At 38.5% G+C, this 25,195-nt stretch overlaps 1 protein-coding gene and 1 long non-coding RNA gene across 3 annotated transcripts in view; both read right to left on the minus strand.

Moving 5' to 3' along the window:
* The window catches only part of LHFPL6 (LHFPL tetraspan subfamily member 6), a 263,153-nt gene that overhangs the window by 191,302 nt on the left and 46,656 nt on the right, over positions 1–25,195 (minus strand). The gene's annotated exons all lie outside the window — the stretch shown is intronic.
* The window catches only part of LOC126940351 (uncharacterized), a 33,350-nt gene continuing 19,652 nt past the window's right edge, over positions 11,498–25,195 (minus strand). Inside the window, exon 2 of the long non-coding RNA XR_007720714.1 lies at positions 11,498–24,721. This is a non-coding gene — a long non-coding RNA (uncharacterized LOC126940351). The remainder of the gene's footprint in view (positions 24,722–25,195) is intronic.

Here is a 25,195-nt window from a genome sequence, read left to right on the forward strand (position 1 = left end):
ACTGCATCTGCCTCTGAATGGGGGTGCTTACTGCCCACTCCTCAACTCTATCCTTCCTCTCCCCTCTGACTGAAAAAAAAACTAGACATCTGTATTTGCACAAACCAACTTAGAAAGAGAAATTAAAGCACATCTAATAAGGTCCCATGGTCACCTCCTAGAGAATTTAAAAGCAGCCTGGAGACCCCAAAGAGGAACAGCAATGACAAGTCCAGCAGCATCCTGAAGAGCTCAAGTGCCAGGCTGTCGGGCATCCCTCTCTCCCAGAGGCCAGCTATGAAAATAGGCCAGTGTCCCTGTGAACGCTCGCTCACCATAGTGCCACTTCTACAAATAAACTCCCACGTTTCCCATCTCTCTCTATGATACTAAAAATGATTTCCATTTTAGGGAAAGTGGCAGGCAAGATAAAACATAGTGGAAAATAGAATTTATGAGTTGCTTCCCGCACATCTGGGCTACAATTCTTGCACTTGTCACCCCTGTTGACAAGTTTAAAATAAAACCATGATTTTTATTTTTAGGTCTCAAGATATTCTTCCAGGAATTCCCTGTAAATTCACTTTCCCCTCTGGCAGGAAGAATTAACACAACTCAGAATGAATAATACATTTATTTATTTTGTTGCTTAGACACTTTCAAAGGGAAAAAAAATGTATATGGCTTGATTTTCAAAGAATTACTCTATCTTGTCAAAAGACAGAAAGATGGTTAAGGCAGTGCAAGTTAGTTCTGTTTAAAACAGCTGGAAGGCAAGCTTACTGTTTCCCAGGACCCACTGTGCAGAGATGCCACCGCCAAAAAATAATGTACAAAATTCATCCCAATTCCCTTCTTTTTTTGTTTTTTCCTGTTTCTTGAGACAGAGTCCCACTCTGTTGCCCAGGCTGGAGTGCAGTGGCACGATCTCGGCTCACTGTAACCCCCACCTCCCAGGTTCAAATGATTCTCCTGCTTCAGTCTTCTGAGTAGCTGAGATTACAGGCGCCCGCCACCATGTCCGGCTAATTTTTCTATTTTTAGTAGAGACAGGGTTTCTCTATGTTGGCCAGGCTGGTCTCGACCTCCTGACCTCAGGTGATCCACCCACCTCAGCCTCCCAAAGTGCTGGGATTACAGGTGTGAGCCATCACACCCGGCCCAATTCCCTTATTTCTATCTAAATATATTTAATGACAAAGACCTTGTGTGCATTTATTTAATAGATATTCATGAGTTCCTACTATGCTCAAAGTCCTAAGCAGGTGATAAAGAAGGCTACTAATGGATGAACACCTTAGTAGGTTCATACTTAGTGTGTAAGACACTGTACTGCAAATATACAAATATGTTCTCATTTAAAGTCTACAAACACAGTAAGAACAAAGAATAAAACTTGTTGGGCTGATTTAGTTGGATGTTCTTACCTCCAACACACAAATGGGGAATCCGAGATTTAGAAAAATTAATTAACTTGCCCACTAGTAGGAGGGGATGCTTCAAAGTCTATTCTACTTGCACTTTTGCTGTTTCCAATTTACTGAGCTGTTTGTTGGGAAGCAAATAAAAAGTAAGGTCTTGGACTTGTATCTATAATCCAAAAGGAGGAAACACACAGATAAAGTAATCAACCAGAACACAATGCAAAAGAAAAAAGTGATAATGTAAAAGAAGTTTTGCAAAAAGTGTCAAGAAGAAAAAGGTTTTATGAAAGAGAAAATTTTATTCTGAAGTTCATCCAATGATTAACTTATCCAATCCAAGACTATAAATGGGCACTGCCTGTGTGCTTAGTTCAATGCATTGTGCATAGTAGGTACTCAGTACATAACTGTTGAATATTAGATGAATGTGTAGGGTTCTTTGAGTGAACTTAAAGTGGGAAAAGGATTACTAACGAAGAGAGTAACTAGCTGGGTGCAGTGGTGCACACCTGTAATTCCAGCTACTCCGGAGGTTTAAAAAAGAGGATACCTTGAGCCCAGGGACCAACCAGCCTGGGCGACAAAGTGAGACCTTGTTTCAAAAAAAGAAGAAAAAAAAAGTATTAAAAAAATAAAAGAAAAGAGTAGCATATGTAAAGACATGGGGACATCTAAGATGCCCAGATCCCATTCCATGAACAGAAACAGAGTGGGAAGGGGAGTAGGAAGAGAGGTGCCTGGAGGTATGAATGGGGGCAAACTGGAACACTATATCTGTCTGTACTTAAGGGCTTGAACTTTATTCCACTTGGCATGAGGAGACATTCTCCTACCGGAGAGTTTCCAATGCAGGTAAACAAGATCAGAGTCATCACACTGCACAAATTCAAAGGGCATCAGCTACTTTATATTCTAAATGAATAGTGTCGCCTTGGAACTGCACAACTTGTAAGTCCTAAAAACTTGGATTGGATAAAATAATCCTTGGATGAACCTCAGAATAAAACTACCTCTTTCATAAAACCTTTGCCTTCTTAACACTTTGTACAAAAATTCTTTTACATTATCACTTTTTTTCTTTTGCGTTGTGTTGTGCTTGCTTATTTCACTTGTGATAAGGCAAATGAATGATACTGCATATTCGTGACTGAAACTGGGGAAGCAGCATAAGGAAAAGGGCCTAAAATTAGCCATGAGACTCCAAACTCCCAACTACATAACATCGCAGGCAAAAAAAAAAAAAAAAAAAAAAAAAAAAAAAAAAAAAAAAAAAATCCCTAGAGGATGTTCATTGTCAAAACTACAATGCTGATTACAGAACCAAGCAGAAACTCCACTGAGATCACTGTCTCCAGCTTGCTACAGATAGGGGACATATTCACTTAAGAATTGTAACAAAGGTGGGCCGGGCGCAGTGGCTCACACCTGTAATCCCAGCACTTTGGGAGGCCGAGGCAGGCGGATCACGAGGTCAGAGATGGAGAACATCCTGGCTAACACAGTGAAACCTCATCTCCACTAAAAATACAAAAAACTAGCTGGGCATAGTGACGGGCGCCTGTAGTCCCAGCTACTCGGGAGGCTGAGGCAGGAGAATGGCGTGAACCCGGGAGGCGGAGCTTGCAGTGAGCCGAGATCCTGCCACTGCAGTCAGGCCTGGGCGAAAGAGCGAAACTCCGTCTGAACAACAAAAAACAGCAAAAACAAAAACAAACAAACAAACAAAAGGTGACATTCATGAGGTGTCTACACTAATACAAGCAATATACACTTAACTGGCTCTACTTTTCACAGAGTAATTATTTGCAAGTAAACTCATGCCAGGGTCATGAATGACAGCTAATGAACAAACTACAGCTTTTTCCAATGATTCGTTATGAGAAAAGTTTTTTGGCAGAACTAAAGAGTTCGTATTAAAAGCAATCTAAATGTAGACCATACCCTAGTGACATAACTATTAGGAAACATGCTTTTCTGAATATATTGCATGTCATTGTAATAGAAAATGGGCTGTGCTGATAGAAATGGCTTTTATGCAGACGAGAATTAATGAGCCTCATTGTCTCTGTGTAGATAGCCATGCTTACATTTTCTTTTCCTTTGGACACATAAAATTTTAAAGACAGTAAAAAAAATTAGGGTGTGCCTAAAAAGAGAAGAGGTTATATTAAATTAACAAAATGTACTTTGGGGGGGCTCATGAGATTCCAGACAATGCGAGCCAAACTATTCTGGGGCCACCAAAGCCTATACAGTTGGAAATAAAAGGGTATAGAAGTACCAAATTTAAATTGGAAATTCCAATGTTTGACCTTTAGGTCGTAAAAGCTACTCAGACTTCAGGTAGATTCCTTTTAAGATCCACAGCTTCCTATCCGCCCCTGAACACTAGATGTGTGGGGCCAGATGCTGTAAAAATCTTCTACTGACGGAAGTGTGACCACCACATTAAGAGCACAGACAATTCAACTAAAGAGTATGTTGCTGGACAAATATCATATTACAGAACATAACTGCATAATTGAACCCCTCTGGCACAAGCACGCTGAAGAAAGGGGGTCATGGGGAAGAAGTTCACGTGACATACGCCAACATCCTGAAAAGCACTTCGGGGTGTTAAAAGCAGCCACGAGACAGATTTGGCTTTGGTGTTTTCAAGTATAGTTCATGGGCTTCTAATTTTTCATTTTCTGTTATTGGTTTACGTTTCCAAAAGCCACATTTCAGTTGTATGCAAAATATAATGCCAACAGTAGGAATGAAAGTCTGGAAATCACCCCTGAATCATCTTCCCGTTGTTCCTCTCCCTGGGTGTTAGTGGCCTCCTGCCTCATAACCCTGCCTCCCTCCAGCATTCACCTAAACCCTTTTTTGTCCTGCTGTCAGAATATTCTTCTTAAAGAACAACACTAATCCTACTCCTGCCCTAACCCCTGCTCAAACACTCAGTGGTTCCCAAGTGCCTACCAAATTGAGTAGACATTCACAGCCCTCCACAAAGCAGCCCCAACTGACGTTTTCCATCTCACAACCACCGCTTCTCGACAAATACCAACAATAGTTTTTTGACTTATTTTTGCTGCTGCATCACCATTTTTTTCCAGTAAAATCCTACCCATAGTCCAAATAATACAAAGCAGATAAAAATGGTGCCCTGTTACAATGTTATTTCATATATTCAAATTTATATCATTTTATTTTCATAAAGACAAATATCATCCTTTTTACTTGTACCATGTATATATCCCATGGGACCAAATATGCGGTATTCCTCTAGACCTTTAAAATAAAGTAAACATGGTATCTTCTATGAGTTAAAGTTTGAATCAATCACAATGGATGAGATACATAGTCATCCTTAACAGAGACAGAATATTTTCTAGACTAGTAAAATACAATATAATTGTAACCCTATAATGCTGTCATTCCAACTTATGTTCAGAAGAACACTAGGATTCCACAAAACATTACTAAGTGTTCCAAAGAAAGAGGTTCACGGCCAAATTATGTTGGACCACACTGCACGCTGCATCCTCCCACTGGAAGATTAGGGTATTCATTTCCCACTAGAGGCTCTGAAGAAACTAAAGTTATATGACCCGTTACTTTTCAAACATACTGCCTTTAAATCATCTCCCACACCTTTTTCTGGAAGAATTCCCATTAATACATGTTTCCTGAAAAGCACTTTGGAAAACACTGCTATCACCAACTTTATACTAACCAGTCCCATTTTAAGCCACAGACGTTTCTCAAGCACAGACTTAAATAAAGGAAACGAGAGAATACATTGCAACCTTGGACTCCAGGCTGCTCTAAAACTAGTCATTTGTATCTTCAATATTTGATTCCAGAAGATAGTTAAAACATGTGGGTGGCCCAAGTCCTTACCAATATCTGGGTATATGGGTATATTTGTTAGGACACAATCTAAGCTGTTGAAACAAAGAACACCCCCAATATGCAGGGGCTTAAATGAGACAGTAGTTTGTTTCTCTCTCAAGGAATATTCCAGGGTGGTAGGGTGGCTCTGCTATCTTCAACATGTGGCCTCCCTCTTGAATCCAAGATGACAGCTCCTGTTTCTACCATCACATGCATGTCTGAATACAGAAAAGGAAACAGCAAAGGAACACACACCTTTCTTCTAAAGGCATGGATGGGAAGCGCCCCACATCGCTTTCACCCACATCTCATTGACCAGAACTTGGTTAGCTACTACACTTAGCTGCAAAGGAGGCTGACATACACTCCCTAGCTTGGATGCTGATGGAAAACTACCCATCTCTGCTCCCACATCTCTGGCAAATGTATCACCAAGTGAAGCGGAAGGGAGTCTTCCCCACCACTGGAGTCCATGCCGAGAACAGAGGTGTTCTAGTGTGCTTTCAGAAGGACTGATCTACCCTATTTCTATAGCAGATTGGAAGACACGGGGTCTTCCATATTTCCACATCTGATGCAAGACAATAATGCCACAGATACTTACCAACTCCTTTGCCACCATACACAACATTCCACACATTTCCAATTCCCAGCTGTCAAGTTGCCAGTGAAGAACCCACATTTGAATGGTGGGTGGGGGTGACAGTCATAGTAATTTTAGGGTAGAACATTGGGTTGCACATGTAATTGGCTCATATCCTCAGTATAAAATACATATGTACCCTTGTTGTTGCCATCCTAGTTAGGAATGTTCAGAAATATCAAAAACAGACTCTGCTTTCCTGGCATAAGTTCTGCAGAAAGAAAAATTACATCTATAATGCCAAAGAAGTGATGTTTTTCAGTGATGACAAGTGAAAAACAAGAGATAAGTCTTTTAACATGAAACTAACCTTGAGGCAATTTGGCAGTGTTTGGAACTACATATATAAATTTACTCTTTTTTTTTTTTTTTTTTTTTTCAGGAGACTACAGGACAAATGGAACTTGAACGTGTTCCAACAGCAAACATTTCTTTTTATGTTCTTTAGGCAAAGGAAATTGAAGCTTTCTTGTTAACCCTCCTGCCCTTACCCAAGACAGGTTAAATAAAATATGTAATCCATTTGCATAGTACCTAGCGCATGGCAGTTTTCAAAACACAGTGGTGTTAAGCATCCCATATGTGATTGTGTGGTACATTAACAACAGAAACTAGAAGAAGGCAATTACTGGGCTTCATATATAGGTCAAATTTAAATCTTCCCTATTACATAATAGCTCTGTGTTAATATTCCAAAATCTCAAAATATATTGTAAGTGAAAAGTCAAGATCCAAAATGTGTAAATAGCACATTGCTATTTATTAAGGAGAGACAAGAAAGGAAGGTGGAAATTCTTAAATGCTTGTAAATGCATTGCACACTTTTTGAGTGATACTCAAGAAAATGGATAAGAGTGGTGGAGACCTGGGGAGGTGGGGGGAAATGTAGTAACAGAGATGCTTTTACTATATACCCTTTTATACCTTTATAATTGTGGACCACATCTATGCATTACCAATTCACATAAATTAAAATTAATAATTATAAGCTTTTTCTTCTCATTGCCCCCTGTGCAACCATCACCCTCTCACTACCCACTTTGTTTTCCTAGGGCTTCCATAACAAAGTACCATAAACTGGGTGTTTTAAAACAACAAAAATTTGTTCCCTCACTGTTTTGGAGGTTAGAAGTCTGAAATCAGGCTGTTGGCAGGGCCATGCTCTCGGCCAAGCCTCTAGAGGATGATCTTTCCTTTCCTTGTCTAGCTTCTCACACCCCCGGGCCTTTCTTGATTTCTGGCAGCATAACTGCAATCTCTACTTCTGTTTCCATGCAGCATTTTCTCTGCGTATCTCTGTCCAAATTTCCTTCTTTTTACAAGGACATCAATCATATATTGGAGAAGGTCCCACCCTAATGACTTTATCTTAACTTGATTACATCTAAACAAGGTCAAATTCACAGGTACCTGGAGGTAGGACTCTAACATCCGTTTTTGTGAGAGGCAATTCAGCCTGTAACACTAACATAACCCACATCATCACACACAACATTTGATAGAGCTTCTCTGTCTCTTCTTTTTGTTCCAAGCTCAACACAGCAGAGTGGCTGGGTGATCCCAATGATCACTTATCTTATTCCAAATTTCATTAAGGAATAACTATTACCTTATTAAATATAACAATTTTAAAGATTAATGGCTGGCATTGTAAAAAAAAATTAAAATGCATTTTTTGGTGGAAGAAATTGAGATAAAAATTCAAAAGAACAGAAGGTGGCTATTTTTGTGGGAATCAAGGTCATCATATATCACTAAATAGGAATTTCAGGCACTGGGCCGGGATGTTCTATGAATTCAGGGATAGTGTACACATTCTGTTTTACTAGCTATCATTTTTTACCTGGTTGAAGTTGACCTACATAGACATGTGTGCTATTACATTTTATAGCTAAATTAAAGCAAATAAGAAATTAACTTGAAGATTCATTAGAGACAAAAACATCATTCTTCTGCTGTGATTTTACCTCTTCTTCTGAGAGTCATAATCACCTGTTCCTAGTTATTACAGTGAATAAAAAATCAAGCTCAGGACATAAATGAGCATGGGGTCTGGCAGAGACCGTTAGCATTCTAAATAAATAACTCAAGCAAGGAGGGATCAGAATAAATGTAATCAACCACTCATGAAACCTATTTGAGTACCTGCTTCAGCTTTCTATTTGACAATACATAGGAAAGGAAAAATAATGAGACACGCTAACCTCACCCCATTCACTTTATGCATTCAATGTGTTTTCATTATCTAGTTGGTAAAAGATCTGTTTGCCAGGTCACAGCTCTAAGTTCACAAGCAGCAAGTAGTAAACTTTCAGGATCAAAATATTTTTCCTATAGAGCAAGTTCTAAAATTTGAAAGAAATGTACATTGCAAGGTGCCACTCTTTGACATTCGAACACTCTTGTTCAATTTAATTACACATCAAGTGATTGCTGAAGGTAGGGGAACAAGAAGGCAGAGAAGGAGGAGTCATACCAGTTGCTTTTGAGGACCAAGTGTCACAGCCACGGAGTTGTACCACTCAGATCTCCCTTCGAGAGGGGAGAAGTCAACAGAATGAGCATCAGTTGCTGTATCTCCAGGCTCTCTGCACTCATACCAAAGCTGTGCCTCTTCCAAGGTGCTCCCAGCCAATGACTGAGCACCATGAGGTCACTAGATTCAGCCTTGCTGCCCAACTCATGGCTCTCTTAATGCGCAACTCCTGCTCAGGGACTCCCGGTGGCCTAGCTGAGATCTTTTCAGAACCACACTGAAGTCTGGAGCTCTTCCTGCCCAACTTCTTTCCTTCTCTCCTTCCACAGGTTTCAGATTATTGCCCAGTCCAGCACCTCTCCCGATCTTTTCCTATCCTTCCCCCTTTATCTTTCATCAGTATTTCCCTCTCTTCACCCAAATGTCTTGCACATCTGACCAGCAGAATGCAGTTAAAATTCTACTTGAACTAGTTTCATAGTGAGTCAGTCAGTAGTTAATCCAGTTCTGATTTACCTCTTGTCTACTTAAGACCTCAAGGGCAAGTAATAGGTAGTTTGCTTTTAAGCAGTCATTTTTCCTAAAACAATGCAGCATGATTTGTTATTTTTCAACTCCTGACCCTTAGCTGTCACCTCTCTGTACCTATTCTAATACATCCATATCCAAGAGAAGCTCACACATTTCCCTGAGGTATTAAGAAGCTGTTGAGAAGGTTCCCTCCACAGGGCCTGTTCCTCTGCCCCTGTCATTTTGATTAACTGTCTTCCTACTGATGGGAGCCTTTCAAGCCTTGTGGGAATTTTTAAAGTTCATTCATGGTTCTCTGTTTGCAGTGTCTTTCTGCCTTTCACTCTAGCCCTCCTCTTGCAAAGGCCTTAAACACATTCCTGCCTGAAAATAATGGAACAGGTTGGGCCACTGGCAGCTCTAAGTTCACAGTCCTCAGCAAGCACACCACACAAGTCCACGTGGCTTTAGGGACGATGCATCAAAACCTAGACCCGGGTTATAAACCACAAGTTTATGAACCAAGGAAATAATACGTATAAAGCAAAAGAGGAAACTTACACTAACACAACAAAAGTCCATTTTAAAAGGCCACAGGTCCCAGCATGCGTCTGCCTCTGGCAGATTTATCCTTACAGGTACAGAATATTTCATGCCAGGGAAGTAGACAACACTAGGAAATTTCAGGGCTTTAAAACTGCATTCAGATTTTTTTAATGGTGATAATTACCTAAATGTACTTGTTAACTTACAGCGTGGGGTTTTCTATCTATTTAAGTCTCAATAATTACAAGTCCTTTAGATTTCTTTCATGTCTCATTATCAAGCTTTACCACCTTTAATCATTTTGTTGCTTTTCACTGATATTCCTGTACTTAAAAGGAAAGAGATACAACAAAAACAAAACCCTCAACAATCACAGAACCCAAACAAAGCACAATTATCAGGAAAATAGGCCTACCCCCATTCTGCCAAGCCATTACAAAATTTCATGGAGTGAGAATATACTTTAGGCACAGAACCACTGAGAAAGCAATGGAGAGTCAAGATCAGGTTACCACACAGTCTAGAGGGCATCCTGGAACACAAACGGGAGCAAGAAATCAATGTCAGGTGGCTAGTTCAACTTCTAACTCTTTACTTCTTGTACCCTGAATGCCATTTTTCTTTCTTTCTTTCTTTCTGTCTGTCTGTCTGTCTGTCTGTCTCTCTCTCTCTCTCTCTCTCTCTTTCTTTCTTTCTTTCTTTTGAGACGGAGTCTCACTCTGTCACCTAGGCTGGACTGCAGCGGTGTGATCTCGGCTCACTGCAACTTCCGCCTCCCAGGTTCAAGTGATTCTCCTGCCTCAGCCTCCTGCCTCAGTCCCAAGTAGATGGGACTACAGGTGCACACCACCACAGCTGGCTAATTTTTGTATTTTTAATAGAGATGGGGTTTCACCATGTTGGCCAGGCTGGTCTCGAACTCCTGACCTCAGGTGATCAACCTGCCTTGGCATCCCAAAGTGCTGAGATTACAGGTGTGAGCCACCACGCCCAGCCTATTTTTCTTATGTTTAAAATAATTTGTTGACTAAGCTAATGGTCAAATTTAGTGTCACTAATAGTGACACAAATCTTCAGATCTGACGCAGATTTTAGGATCCCTTTGCACAATTTCTTGCCAACCATGTTTAACCTGAATTCAACTGAGATCTAACTTCCAGTTTACGTAAATCCGGGTCAGAGAGGAACATATTAGATGATACCACTCGAAAGCAATCAAATATATTGCAGATATATTCTATGGGACAAATGGCACAGCCTTTTCAGGAGTCAGTGTCATGACAAAAGGAACATATCTTGATTAAAGGAGACTTGGGTGACACAGACACCAAATGCAAGGAATAATCCTGAATTAGATCCTGACTTGGAGAAACAAGTTGTAAATCATATTTTGGACGCAATTCAGAAATTTTTATATGAATTGGTATCAAATTTCATCAAGGAAAAACTATTACTTTATTAAGTATAACAATTTCAATCTGGTTACACAGCACTATTATTTTTGAGATACTCAATAAAGAAATTAGAAGTAAAATGTAAGGATACCTGCAATTTACACTAAAATATCTTTACATAAAATGTGGTTTATTCATCTACCATAGAGTTATTCATCTACTCCAGATGGTGAACTTTTTAGGGTAAGAGTAAATATTTTAGGCTTCGCGGGCCATATGGATTCTGTTGCAATTACTCAACTTTACCATTGTGGCATGAAAGCAACCATAGACAATACATACATGAATGTGCATGGCTGTGTTTCAGTAATGCTTTATTTATAAACACAGAGGGACTCACAGGCCATAGTTTGCCCACCCCTAATCGGCCCTTTCATATAAAAAATAGAAGCTGGGCTTATGACAAACATAGTCCTTGGCCCCAGTTAACAGCATGGCATTACCTTAGCCTTTTAGTTCTTTTTCTTTTGCATTTAGAAAAGTAGGAACATATGGTTTCATATTATCTGCCAAATGTTTTCTTGCACAGCTAGTCTTTTCTCTATCATGTGACTTGCAGATTTTATTTTTTCAAAAAAAAAAAAAAAACATGCCTGTAAAATGAAATAACCATATCAGAAGGAAATTGAACTCTTCAACGGCTCTTTCATCCAATGAACCAAATCACCAGTGATCTCTGGTCCTGGAGCTGATTAGTACTTGAACAGCTTTTGACGATAAGTGGGAAAGTCACTGGGCCCTTCACCTCATTTTACCACTGGAACCCAACTCATTCTTTCAAGTCCTCTGGATACTGGCTATTCAGCAAATCAGTATTTTCCTGAATAATATGCTGCACATGCACGTGACCTGGGAGAATAAACACAGGTGCCACTGGGGAAAATGAACTCAGCTAATCAGCATATGCCATAGGTGAGGTCAGTATCTCTTACCAAGCAGGTGTAGATTCAATGAAAATGTGTGTTTGTCTGTCTGGATGCTCATAAATGAGCAATCCTTTAAGAATGATTCCCACAAACCCAGACTGTTCTTCAAGATGGCATTAGAAATATACAAGTCAATATTAAATATTTAGAGGATTAATCAAGTTGCCCCTTTGGTTCAGACTGCCTATTAAAAGTTTACCTATAATAGAAAGCTTTCATCTATTCAGTTTGTGCTCTGCCATTAAAACTGCATGTAATACACTTTCATAGAATATGGCATATCATGAAACCCAAATAGGCTTAGTTCTTAAAAGAGTTTCATATGGATGATAAGTAAAAACTGAAGAAAATTCATGTTATATAGATTCTCTATTAATAAAAAGAAAGCTAAATCATGATTCAAATTTTTAAAAAACCCACAGTGTTAAGATAGCCTATAAATTCTTTGGAAATGAAGGGTGAGGGTAGAGGGGTGAAACTCCTGCCAAGTTTCAAGGTCATAAAAGCAGTTGAAATAAAATATAAAGCTATATATAGAACCACAAGTTTCATGATAATATACTTTATGGTTCAAACTAGGCAGTAAAGTAGGATACTCATGAAAAAATACCATATTAGAGTCTTCTAATTATTTATGTATTAGTTAGGATTCTTAATTTAAATTGACCAGAAATGATATAAGAAAAAAATCCCAATTTTAAGTCTTGTTAGAGTGTTGTTTACAGAAACATTATTTATTTTAATCTGCTTTTAAGAATCTTATCCACCTCGGGGCATAATATTTATATTACTAGATATACTATTGTGTTTCCACAATAATTTGTGCCATGAAATGTATGCTAATTTGACAAGAGCAGGGGAAATTTCTCTCTTCCCTAACACAGCAGAAAGGATTTTCTGATGGAATATTAGAAATATCTGTAATCTGCTTACTATAACAAGTATTTAACCCACTGTATAAGTTTTGGGGGTTAACAATTAACTTTATAATTATAAAACAGTTTTATGCTTCTGTAAAATAGGCTTCCATCGGACAGTACTTCCCTAATAGTTGAAACAATTGTTTTAGTGAGAAAATGATAGAAACACACTCCTTTCAAAGTATTTTAAGTTGCCAAACCTCTGTTTAAGCTAAATTGGGAATACCTCTTTCTTTAATAACTTGGATAAAGAACAGTTTACCAAAGAGCAAAAACAAATGCATTTAGAAACTGTTTTCTCTCAAACATTTAGAACACATGTTAATAGAGAGAAAAACTATAAAATGTACATTTCAGTGTTGAAGAGAAGTTTAAAATGAAACAAGAATAGTTAATACTTAACAAGTACGCTGTCACTGAGAAACAATTGTACTAGACATACACAATCTATACTAGAGAAGTAAGCCTGATAAGGTTAGTAAAGGTTTATTTCTCCAGAAATGTAGCCAGTGTTTTGTTAATGACAGTCATCAGGGTACACAGCATGGGAATATAAGCCACCTCTGGGAAGCCCAGTATTGCTCCTGAAAGCATCTTTTATCTCCCCACTCCAGCTGGGCCACTACTGAGTAAATGGATCTCATGGACACCCCAGTGGAGAAGAGCTTGGTTTGGGTTGCTTTAAAGACATATCTTGAACACCAGTGAAGTCCATTTTTCCCATGTTTGCTTGTTACGAAAAAATTCAGACAAAAATACAAGCAAAACTCAATTCTGCAGACATATTGCCCCATCCTAGTGTTCAAAGCTCCCCACACGCCCTCCCCTAGCTGTGCGACATTGTGTCATTGATCATGCAGCCAGGCACCCTCCATAACCTGCTGCCAAGATTGTTCTTACCATTAGCCTTCATTCCCTACCTGAAGGCCTTGTCCTCTAATGCTGCTTCTCTGAATCTTATTATCCTTCAGGACTCTACTAAAGTCCAGTGCACAGACTTTACTAATTACTCCAGCTCGTGAGGATCATCTCCATTCACTCTCACTGACCTTAAACACACATCTGTTGGAGTATTTAGCCTATTCTTTGTCTATGTGTCTATTCCATCTCTGTGCTATGATCTGCTACAGAGCAGGGATCACCTTATTTATTTCTGTGTCTGATCCAATGCCTAGAACTTTGCCTAACATGTAGCAGAATCTCATTTAAAACGCATGGGGCAGGTTGGCTGGTCGCGGTGGCTCACGCCTGTAATCCCAGCACTTTGGGAGGCCAAGGTGGGCAGATCACGACGAGGTCAGGAGATCGAGACCATCCTGGGTAACACGGTGAAACCCCATCTCTACTAAAAATACAAAAAATATTAGCCGGGCGTGGTGGCAGGTACCTGTAGTCCCAGCTACTCGGGAGGCTGAGGCAAGAGAATGGCGTGAACCCAGGAGGCAGAGCTTGCAGTGAGCCGAGATTGCGCCACTGCACTCCAGCCTGGGTAACAGATCGAGACTCCATCTCAGTAATAATAATAATAATAATAATAATAATAATAATAATAATAAAAATGCATGGCACAGGTTACCAAAGGTGTATGAGGGAGGCTGAATAGAAGGAAGGATTAGGGAGACTCCTGGGATGCTGACAATATTCTGTATCTTCACCTGAATAATAGTTATGTGTGTGTTTGCATAGTTAAAATGTATTGAGCTGTGGAAAAAAATTGTGGAAGCAACAAAAGAATGAACTAGTGACAGAAATTACCCAAATTAATAAACATTGCAAACACAGCCACATGCTCATTGTTGTTTCAAGTAGCACAATGCCAGCTTCACCATTTAGTAACAATGAAATATCCAAGTGACAATGACAATAGAAGCACAGACGCACGCACAGACACACACACCACTGAATTTCTTTCCCATTTGGCTCATTGCTCCACTGTGCCTCTTCTGCACCTGCCACCAGCCCAGACCATGTAAGAAGGCTCCACCCCTGACTTTGTAAGACTGTTTAACAAGCCCCTCCACTGTCAGGATGCCAAACCTCTGGGAGAACCTTTTTGCCATTGTGGGAATCCACCCTGCCTGAGTAAGCTGAAATCCCCAATTCTCTGCAACCCCCAACATGATTTAATCAACTTTCCCTTCAGTTCCCGGTCCTCCGGCACTTGGTTCAATTCAGTTCAACAAATACTTGTTGAGAATGTTATGTGCTAAGTCACATGGGTCATAATGATGAACCGGAGGTGTCTCCAAGTTTTTGTGTGTATGTGGCAAAATATACATAACGTAAAATTTATCATCTAAACCACTTTAAGTATAAAATATAGTGGCATTAAGTACATCCACGATGTTGTACAACCATCACCACTATCCATTTCCAGAACTTTTTCATCTTCCCAAACGGAAACGCTGTACCAGTTAAATATGGGCTCCTTGTTCCTCTCTTCCTCCAGCCCCTGGTAACCACCATTCTCCTTTCTGTCTCTATGAATTTACCTATTCTAGGGACCCCATATAAATGAAACCATATGATATGTGTCCTTCAGTGTCTGGTTTACTTCCTTTAATGTTTTCAAGGTGCATCCAAGTTGAAGTACTTATCAGAATTTTATTTCTTTTTAAGGCTGAAAAATATTCCACTGTATGTATATATCACATTTTCTTTAGTCATTCACTCCTTCCTATTTTGGAGGAATTTACTGTCTAGCAAAGGAAAGCATGCCAGTTCTTGCCCACTAGTTTGCAGACCATAGTCCAGCATCTGTTTTCTCAAACCTAGAACCTTCCACCAAAAGTCTTTGTGTTTGGTTTTTGCAGGGAACACATGTGACTCTTCCACCTCTTTATCCACCATCTATCATGGTGCTGGCACATAATAAGCACCCAATTAACAGTCGTTTGTTAGTGCATGAAGGACGTTCCCTGGGGTCTTCTGAGAAGTCTCTTTCTGAAGTTTCTTTTACTTCATCATAGTCCCTACTTTTGACCTGTCACTCATTTTCCCTGCAAAAGACTAATGGATCTGGCCCCTGCAAAATACAATGTTTACAAAACTCCTCTCCTCAGCCCAGAGAAAAGAGTATCCACAAGAAATGATAAGTACAAATGGTGCTGGGTTGGGAGTCAAGAGATGTGAATTTCAGTCCCAGCTTTACTATGACATAACTATGCCAAGTCACAAGCTCCTCAGGTCTCAGGAATCTATGACTGTAGCCTAAAATAAAGGTGTTAACTGGTCCTATTCAGTTATAAACTTGCATAATGCCAATCTGCAAAAAGCAGACAAAGCAATATCTTGATGACATGTCTCAGACACATCTGGAAAATGTCCAAAAAGGTTCCTAAAAATTCTTGTGATTATGAAAACAGTTTACCTACAGCTTCTTTAGCAATTCTACTGTGTCCTTTCTTTTATATTTCAACTACTGGGAAAACTATCATAGACTTTTATTTCAGTGGGCAAGAGAGGTACAATTTCCAGTTGGAACTAGACTGTTTAGCTATTATCACTGAAGAGTAGAAGAAAATGAAGGAAAATAATATTCATTTTGCCTAAAAACTTAAAGAATTGAATGAAGATATTACCTCTCTTTTGGCAAAAAGAGACAGGAAATTGATAACAAGTACAATTTGAAAGCAAATTGTTTGGGCTCTTTCACTGAGGAAGAATTTATTTTGCAGTCAGCTTTGGCTAGTACATTTTGCCACTATATAATTTTTTGCAGTTCGAGAAACTTCTCTGAATGCAGGAGCAGGAAATTAGCTCATTTGACACCTTTCTAGCTCATACAATGCTATTTCAGCTATTTGCAGGCAACAGATATGAACTGGTAAAATCTGAAAGGAGGGACCAAAAATGAAAAGGCTAATAAATAGAAGCTGGCCTCCCAATGATACAGAACTTTGCTTCACTAAAGCTCTCCCTTAACCCAAGGAACTCCAAGTGGCAATCCTGAGAATACCTTTGTTCTCCTCAGTGGGTGATGACAATGAGATAATCATCGCCAACAAAAGTAATGCAACTTAAATGAACAGAAACCCTCTCAGACTACATTGAATGGGAATGATTCTTTCCTTATAAAATAATAAACATTAATAATTCACATGCGAAGGATGAAGAAACCTATAAGATTCTGGTAAAAGTAGTCATATTACAATAGAACTATCAATGGGAAAAGTCCTAAGGAATGAACTGGATGGCAAAAACTGTTACAGTACAAAAAGTTTCAAGTATTCTCTCATGGCTAATTTTGCACCGTTCATTGAATTAATTATATAAAGGTCATTTAATAAATAACACCACACTTACTACAAATAGGCAAACACCCAATTTAATTTTCAAACCAAGATTACTAAAGAGGAATCAAAAGCGACCAAGGGTAAGTGGTCAGAAATCTAATAGAATAAGCGCAGAGAGAAGGAATCTTAGTTGGTACTGGCTCCCTCACCACCTCCCTCCAGCCGTACCATATTGTGTCCATTCCTAAAATGCATCACTTTTACACCCTTGAACACTGTCTACCACGCAGACAGTAAATGGCTCTGAAGCCACTGAACGTGATCACAGATAAATAAGAATCCACTTACTAGCTCTGGGATCTTGGGCAAGTTACTAACCTCTCTCAGTTTCATCACCTTGACAATGGAAATAATAATAGCAGTAGAGTCATCCCTCCCTATCCATGGAGGATTGGTTACGGGACCCCTGCAGATATCAAAATCTGGGGATGTTCAAGTCCTTGATATGAAATGGCATAGTATTTGCATATACCCTACATATATCCTCTTCTATACTTTAAATCATATCTAGGTTACTTGTAATATTTAATATAATGTAAATGCTACCTAAATAGTTATTATACTGTATTTTTAAAATTTGTAGTATTTTTAGGCTGGGCAAGGTGGCTCACACCTGTAATCCCAACACTTTGGAAGGCCAAGACAGGAAGATCACTTGAGGCCAGGAGTTTGAGATCTGCCCTATCAACATAGTGAGACTGCTTCTCTGCAAAAAAACAAATGAATTAATTAAATTAAAACTGTATTATTTTTATTGTTGTATTGCTATTTTATGTTTTTGTTTTCCCTAATATTTTCTATCCAAAGTTGGTTGAATCCACAGATGTGGAGCCCATGGATATGAAGGGCCAACTCTATCTCTTTTGTAAAGTTTGGCAAGCTTTAAATAAAATTATATATTGTAAAATGATTAGAGAATGCCTAGCCCATGGTAAGCCTCCAATAAATAATAGCTATTAGACTATGAAATCTCATGATGAGATTACATGTAAGAAAATTGGGGCCAGATGACCTAGCTAGTAATACACACCTAACTCATGCCATAGACCGGCCCTTAATCTAAATGTTTCTTAAAATGTGGCCTATGTTCTCATCAGCATTACAAATCACTTCTGATCCTTTATAAAAAATGTAGATTCCTGGGCAATGCCCACAGATTGGAACTCAATTAGTTTTAGGGAATGAGAATCCACTTCCTTAAATAAACACTCTAGCACATTCCAATAGACATTTTGAGAACCAATAATCTAGTTGTTCTCAAGTTTTTGTATCTGCATCACTTGAGAACTTGTTAGAAATGCAAATTCTTGGGTCCACCTGACCTAGTGAATCAGAAACTTTAGGATAAACCAGACATCTGGGTTTTCCAACCCTCCAGCTGGGTTTTACAACTGCACTAATCGGTACCTTCCTATTCAGATACAGCCAGAGACCCAGACACGAGAGCCAGCAATCCAGGGTCACCCTTGACTCCACCCATCTCTCTTCCTCACTTCTGGCAGCCAATCAACCACCAAGTACTGCCTATTTTGTTTTGTCCTCTTTCCCTCCCAACCTCTATTTCTCTATTCCACGTCTTTGTCCACTGCTTTTTGACTGCCAAAAAGGACTCCTACCAAATGTCTCTGCTTCCAGTCATGTCACTCTCAAATCCAGTGCTGCACCTAAATTGCAAGTCTGACACTTTCACTCTCCTGCTTAGCACGCTTCAGCAAATTCCCATTGCTCTGAAGACTAAAGATCCTTAAAATGGCTTATAAGTCCTTTCAGACTCTGCCTCTGCCTAGTATGCTGGTTTCGCTAATAACCACCCCCTGCCTCCAATTTTCTGCCCTAACAGCTGAAGCCTCTTAGAATTTTCCTCCACAAATTCTACTATTTTCCACCTGTAAACTTCAGCTCCTGCTGCTCCCTTCCTTCCACATTTCACTCTCCCCACTCCAGTGCCCTGGCTAAATTTTACTAGTTCTAATTTTAATTTATTTGTTTATTTTACGGGAAAAAAAAATCCCAAGCCCTTTTTACCTTTCTCCCAAGGTAGAGTTACAGCCCATTCAGTGGTTTCTGACACATTGCCTCGTCTCTGGTTGCCTGCTTCCTTATGTCCATTTCACCCACTCATTGCTCCATTCATCTTGTATCCCCAATACCTAGCAAGGGGCTTTGTCACAGAAAGAAATCAAAATCAGTTTGCTGAACCATTTAATCCACCCGTAACAAGATTCACTATGTTGTTGGCTGAGATCAGGGTTGTGGTCTACAGCCAGGCAATTTTCTGTATAGTGAGTCTTTCCAAGGAACTGGTCTTAAATTCATGATCATTATTCTCAAATTAACTAAATTAGAATGCAGACACTATATTCTGAACATTTTGCAAAACAGTGAGATATTGCAGCAAATCTGACCTGGACCAGCTCCTGAGAATTGAGGCTTCTGTGCTGCATGCTGCTAAACCTCAGACAGAAGGACTCAGCCAATTTTAAATTATACACTTTTTACAAATCAAAGACCGTGCTTAATGTTTCCAAGCACTTTACAAAAATGTATTCCTTTTTTTCATAATATTGTAAGGAATGAAGAGTTATTCTGATATACATTATGTATTTAAATGATGAGAATCAGTAAGTGGAGCTGAATGCCCCAAAGCGAAGAAAGCTAGGTAATGTTATACCTTAGATGCAAACTTAAGTCACTTTCTTTTAGGAACACAATGGATTTGCGTACAATGGCCCTTATCCCACTCCCTGGAAAATCAACACAATTTAAAGGTCATAAAACTCAGTGGGACCACATTGTTCCACCTCAAAGATAAAATAATTACCATGGCAAGATAAGAAAGGCTAGGAGATGTTCACAAAGTATTACAAAGGACTGCTTCCAAAAGAATACATATATGTAATAAAACTAAGTTAAACAGAATATTATGAAAACATTACCTGGGAAATTACCTCCTTCCAAAGATTTAATAATAGAATATGCATTGGGAAATCAAAGCAGACACTTCTCCCCAAAGGCAAACACCAGTGGGTAAATTTAGGAATCAGAGACTGTGTCCTCTTATGGTTGTTGTTACTCTGGCAAGGTGAAAGAAAATCTTTCCAAAACAATAGATTCTAATTCAAATTAAAGGATGACCTGGATGTCTATAAAATGTGGGAAAGACTAGTGACCTTTTCTGTTGCAGTCCCACTATTTGGACAACAACATATCTCCCGATGGTCAGCGGCTGCCGTAGACTAGGCATGGGACACATGGGGATCTGTCTTAAAACAACTCAGTGCCACTGATGATAAGCTTTTCTCCTTCTTATTTGATTTAAAAAAATCATATTACCTACCTTCAGAATCAAACTCGTGTCCAAAATCATAATGCAGAATGACTCATAAATCTATGGCGCATGTTAAGGGAGAAAAGAGACAGAAAAAGTTTTTCAAAATTCTCCCTCCTTAATACCATGCCTCAGTAAAAGAAACCATGGTTTGTCCATAGAAATGGCTCATTCCAGGGTAAGGCAGGGAAAGTGTAAAGTGAGGCCTGGGACACCTTGCTATTCCAGAAAATGCGGAAGTACTTGAATAAAAAGATGGGATTGTGTCATGGAAATGCAGGAGCCACTTTGGAAGCATCGAAAGCATAATCCATAAAGATTGATAACTTAGACTTGATCAAAATCAAAACTTCTGCTCTTTGAAAGACACTGTTCAGAAGATGAAAAAAACAAGTTACAGACTGAGAAAATATTTGCAAAACGCATGTCTTATCAAGTAACATATCCAAGATACTTAAGGAACTCTCAGAACTTAATCATATAAAAAACAACCCTATTACAAAATGAACAAAAGATTTTGAAGAGATGCTTCATCAAAGAAGATGGATGGATGGCAAACAGGCATATGAAATAATGTTCACTAACCATTAGGAAAATGCAAATTGAAATCACATATATGTTCAACTGAGTTTCAACCAAAGTGCAAAGGCAGTTCTGTGGTAAAACAACAGTTTTTACAACAAATAATGTTGGAACAATTGTACATCCATATGCAAACAAAACAAGACAGACAAAAAACAACCTTGACTTCTAGCATATACAGAAAATAGATCAATATTTAAAATCTAAAGCAATTAAACTTCTAAAAAAAGTATGCAAGAAATCCTTGTAACCCTGAGTTAGACAATGATTTCCTAGATACAACGTAAAAACCACAATGAAATACCATTATACATAGATAAGAATAGCTAAAATTAAAAAAACAGACTATACAAAATGTTGGCAAGGGTGTCAAGCAACTAGAATTCTCATATTCTGTTGGTAGAAACAAAAAATAGTACAGCCACTTTGGAACACAGCTTGGGTTATAAAGTTCAGCATACACAGACCATATAACCCAGCAGTCTTAATCCTAGTCATTTACCCAGGAAAAATGAAAACTTACATTCACCCAAATCTTTCAAACAAATGTTTATGGTAGCATTATTCATAATCACTATAAACTGAAAAGAAAATAAAACAAATGTCCTTCAACTGATACATATGATACCAAAAATATGATATAGCCATGCAATGGTATGCTACTCAGCAATAAAAGGAAACAAAGTAATGTCATATGCAACAACATGGATGAATCTCAAATGCATCATCCCTAGTAAAAGAAGCCAGACTCAAAAGGCTACATTAGACACAGAAAGTAAATTAGTGGCTTCCTGAGACTGGGAGGTTGTGAGAAAATTGGCAAATGAGAATGCCAATAAATGGGTATTGAGTTTCTTTCTGAAGTGATGAAAATGTTCTCAAATTGTGAAAATAACTGCACAGTTTTGTGAATATACCAAAAACCATTGAATTACATATTTTAAAGAGGAAATTGTATGATACATAAATTTTATCTCAATAAAGCTCTTTTTAATAGAAAAGTTACATACTGCATGATTCCATTTATATGGCTTTCTGGACAAGAGAAAACTATAGGCACAGAAAACAGGTCACTGATTGTCAGGGCAGGTGGAAGGGTTGACTAGAAACTAGGGCTTGAGGGAACTGTCTGGGAGTGATGGATCCAAGTTATATCTTGGTTGTGGTGGGGGTTACACATTTGTACGTGCTTGTCAAAACTCAACTAAACAGGATTTACTGCAAGTAAATAATACCTCAATGAACTTGACTTTTAAATATCTATATACATATTTTCCAACAGAAAAATTGTGTTTTGCTTTGTGGTTTTTAATTTGTATACTGGAGTGATAAGACTATTCACCAACCCTCCCCCACCAATACTGTATTAGTGCACAATCATAATACCTTTGAATACCTGATGTCATTGCATTTTTTTTGCCATTGAAGTAGTTCCATTCCACTTTTTAAATTGTTTTGAATAAATGTAAGAGGTAATGCAGACATGTGCATTTCTAGTCACAATTATAAAGCTATTAACTAGACCTGAATCCATTTATTTTGGCTTTATGAATAAGATAAATTCAGTTTACATGTGCTTATTAAGTTAACAAAGGGCTTTACATTCTGAAAAAGCATGTGCCTAATTAAGAGAAACATTCCAAAATTTAATTATTTCAATCTTGAATGCTTTTAAAGAGTATGTTAGGTTTTTCTACTAGGAAAGCTGTATTTTTTTAAATCAGAAAAATCGTGAAATACAGAAAGTTTGCAAGAATCAGAATAGTATAAAGAATTTTTAAATAACATTTACCCAGATTCACTGATTACCAACCTTTTACCCACATGTTGTCATTTGCTGTCTTTTATATAAATGGGGCTAGTTCTGTGCTTTCTAGTCTGTTCCATTGATCTATCCTTTGTCTATTCTTTTGCCAATAGCAACTGACCCTGATTAATGCAACAGTCCATAAATCTTTGTCTTAGTCCATTTTCTGTTGCTCTAGCAGAATGCCACAGACTGGGTAATTTATAGAGAACAGATGCCTATTCAGCTCATGGCTCTGGAGGCTGGCAAGTCCAAGAGCATGGTGTGGCATCTGATAAGTGTCATCCCATGGGGGACTGGTGGGTGACAGAAGTCTGTGAGACAGGGCAAAGCACCAGGGGCCAGACTCACTTTATAACAACCCACTCTTGAGTTAACTAACCCACTGCTGTGGTAATGGCATTAATCCATTCCTAAGGGCTCTACTCTCATGACCCAATCACCTCTTATTTGGCCCCACCCCCCAACACTGTTGCATTGGGGATTAAGTTTCCAGCTCATGACCTTTTGGAGAACACATTCAAACCACAGCAATTTTGAAACCAGGTAGTATGGTTTTCCAACTTTGTCCTTCTTTTTCAAAATCGTTTTTGCTATCCTAGCTCCACTGCCTTCCCATTCAAGTTTCTGAATTAACTTGTCAACACCTACAAAAAGTCCAGCTGAGGTTTGATCGGGAATGCATTGAATCTATAAATCCACCAGAGGAGGATCGAGTTTAACAATATTGACTCTTTCCATGCAAGGACACAGTATCTCTCTCCACTTATTCAGATATTTAATTTTTTTCTAAGGAAAAAATTAGTTTTTATTTCTGGCATCTTCTTTTTCATCCCTGCCTATCCCTCACTCCATTCTTCAAAGTCAAGTTTTGACATTTGAAAGAATGTGCTTAAAACAGGGACAAAAGTAGTATCTTTATATGTTTAGGTTTTCAGTTACTAACATACTAAAAGCCCTCTGTATCTAAATGTTTCGACTGAATAATGACTCAGAATATCTTGGCTAACTTCCTTAATTATAAATGAATTAGCTATATACAGCTGGCCTTTGCTTTTTTATTAAACAATGATAATTATTCCAAACATCAGAAAATAATCATGAGAACATAAAGTCTAACAAATCAGCACCCTCTGTGCCAGATAGCATTCCTTTCATGGATCACAAATTGTATATGATTATCTCATTCACAAGGTTCAAAATAAATTGCATACATGGATAATCTAACCCCAATGTCAACGGGTCAGTTTAAACACATACCCTTGAAGCCTATAACAGAGGCAGGGGTCAGCATTAATATAAGGAGAATCCATTAACTGAGAAGAACACACACAACCATATTCAAAGACTACAATTGTGACAGCAATTGGTAAACTGAATATTTTTCAAAAAGTCTCTTTGTTCTTAATGGCACAAAAACCATTGTTGGTCTATAACACACTGTCACTGTCATGAACAGCAGGAGTGAGTACTGGTGCATGCAAGGAATCAAAGGCTGTGATGAAAGGGTCCGTAATTAATAATAATTGCTTCCCAAGTGTCTATTTTACATAAAGATTCCACTTCATAAGGGACACATTCAAGACCACTGGGTAGGCGTAATATTTTCACTGCGGGTGGTCCTTTCTTGGAATGCTATTCAAAGACTCTGCATGGGACTAGCAAAACATCGTTAATAAGAATGATAGAGAAGAACTGTAGGGACCAAGCACACCTTGCCAAGGGCAACATCTTGCAACTCACCAGCAACAGTGAAAAACCAGCCCATGAAGCTTCTGAAGTAAACGTCTGCACCCAAAGACACTGAAGGCACAGTTACACATTTAGTCAAATTTTTACATTTAATGGGTGCCTTTTTGGAGGTGGTGACCAAGAGTGAGGATGATGCTTTGGGATACCTTACTTGCAGGATTTGTTGTATACTTATTATTCTTCTGGAGGTAATTCTGAATAAAAGAGAAAAAACTTTATTAATGCTTTTGAATGAAGTTAAATTTAAAAATGTAAAGCATCAGGAACCCTGCAAAGAGCAACCAGAATAATATCCCACAAAATGAGAGCAATTGAAACAAATATGTCAACACTTTTAAGCTCATATTAGAAAATCATTCATTTTAGTGTTCACTGGAAAGCATATGAATACAATTAACGGGATACAATTTAGAAATTATTTTGATAATCATCTAATAATTATGAATCACTGTGGTAGACTAATTACAGCAAAAACCCCATTCTCCAACCTTTCCTATACCGAACTCCCTGCAATGTAAATTTGCAGCTTCACCCCAACTTTACAAAGTTGGACAGGCTTTGTAACTGGCTTTGGCCAGAAAAAAGTGCAATGGAAGTGACAACTATGTCAGTCTTGAGACTGGATTTCAAAACTTCAGGCACTGCCAGGCATGGTGGCTCACACCTGT

This window comes from Macaca thibetana, chromosome 17, assembly GCF_024542745.1.
Source record: "Macaca thibetana thibetana isolate TM-01 chromosome 17, ASM2454274v1, whole genome shotgun sequence".
NCBI classification, from domain to species: Eukaryota; Metazoa; Chordata; class Mammalia; order Primates; family Cercopithecidae; genus Macaca; species Macaca thibetana.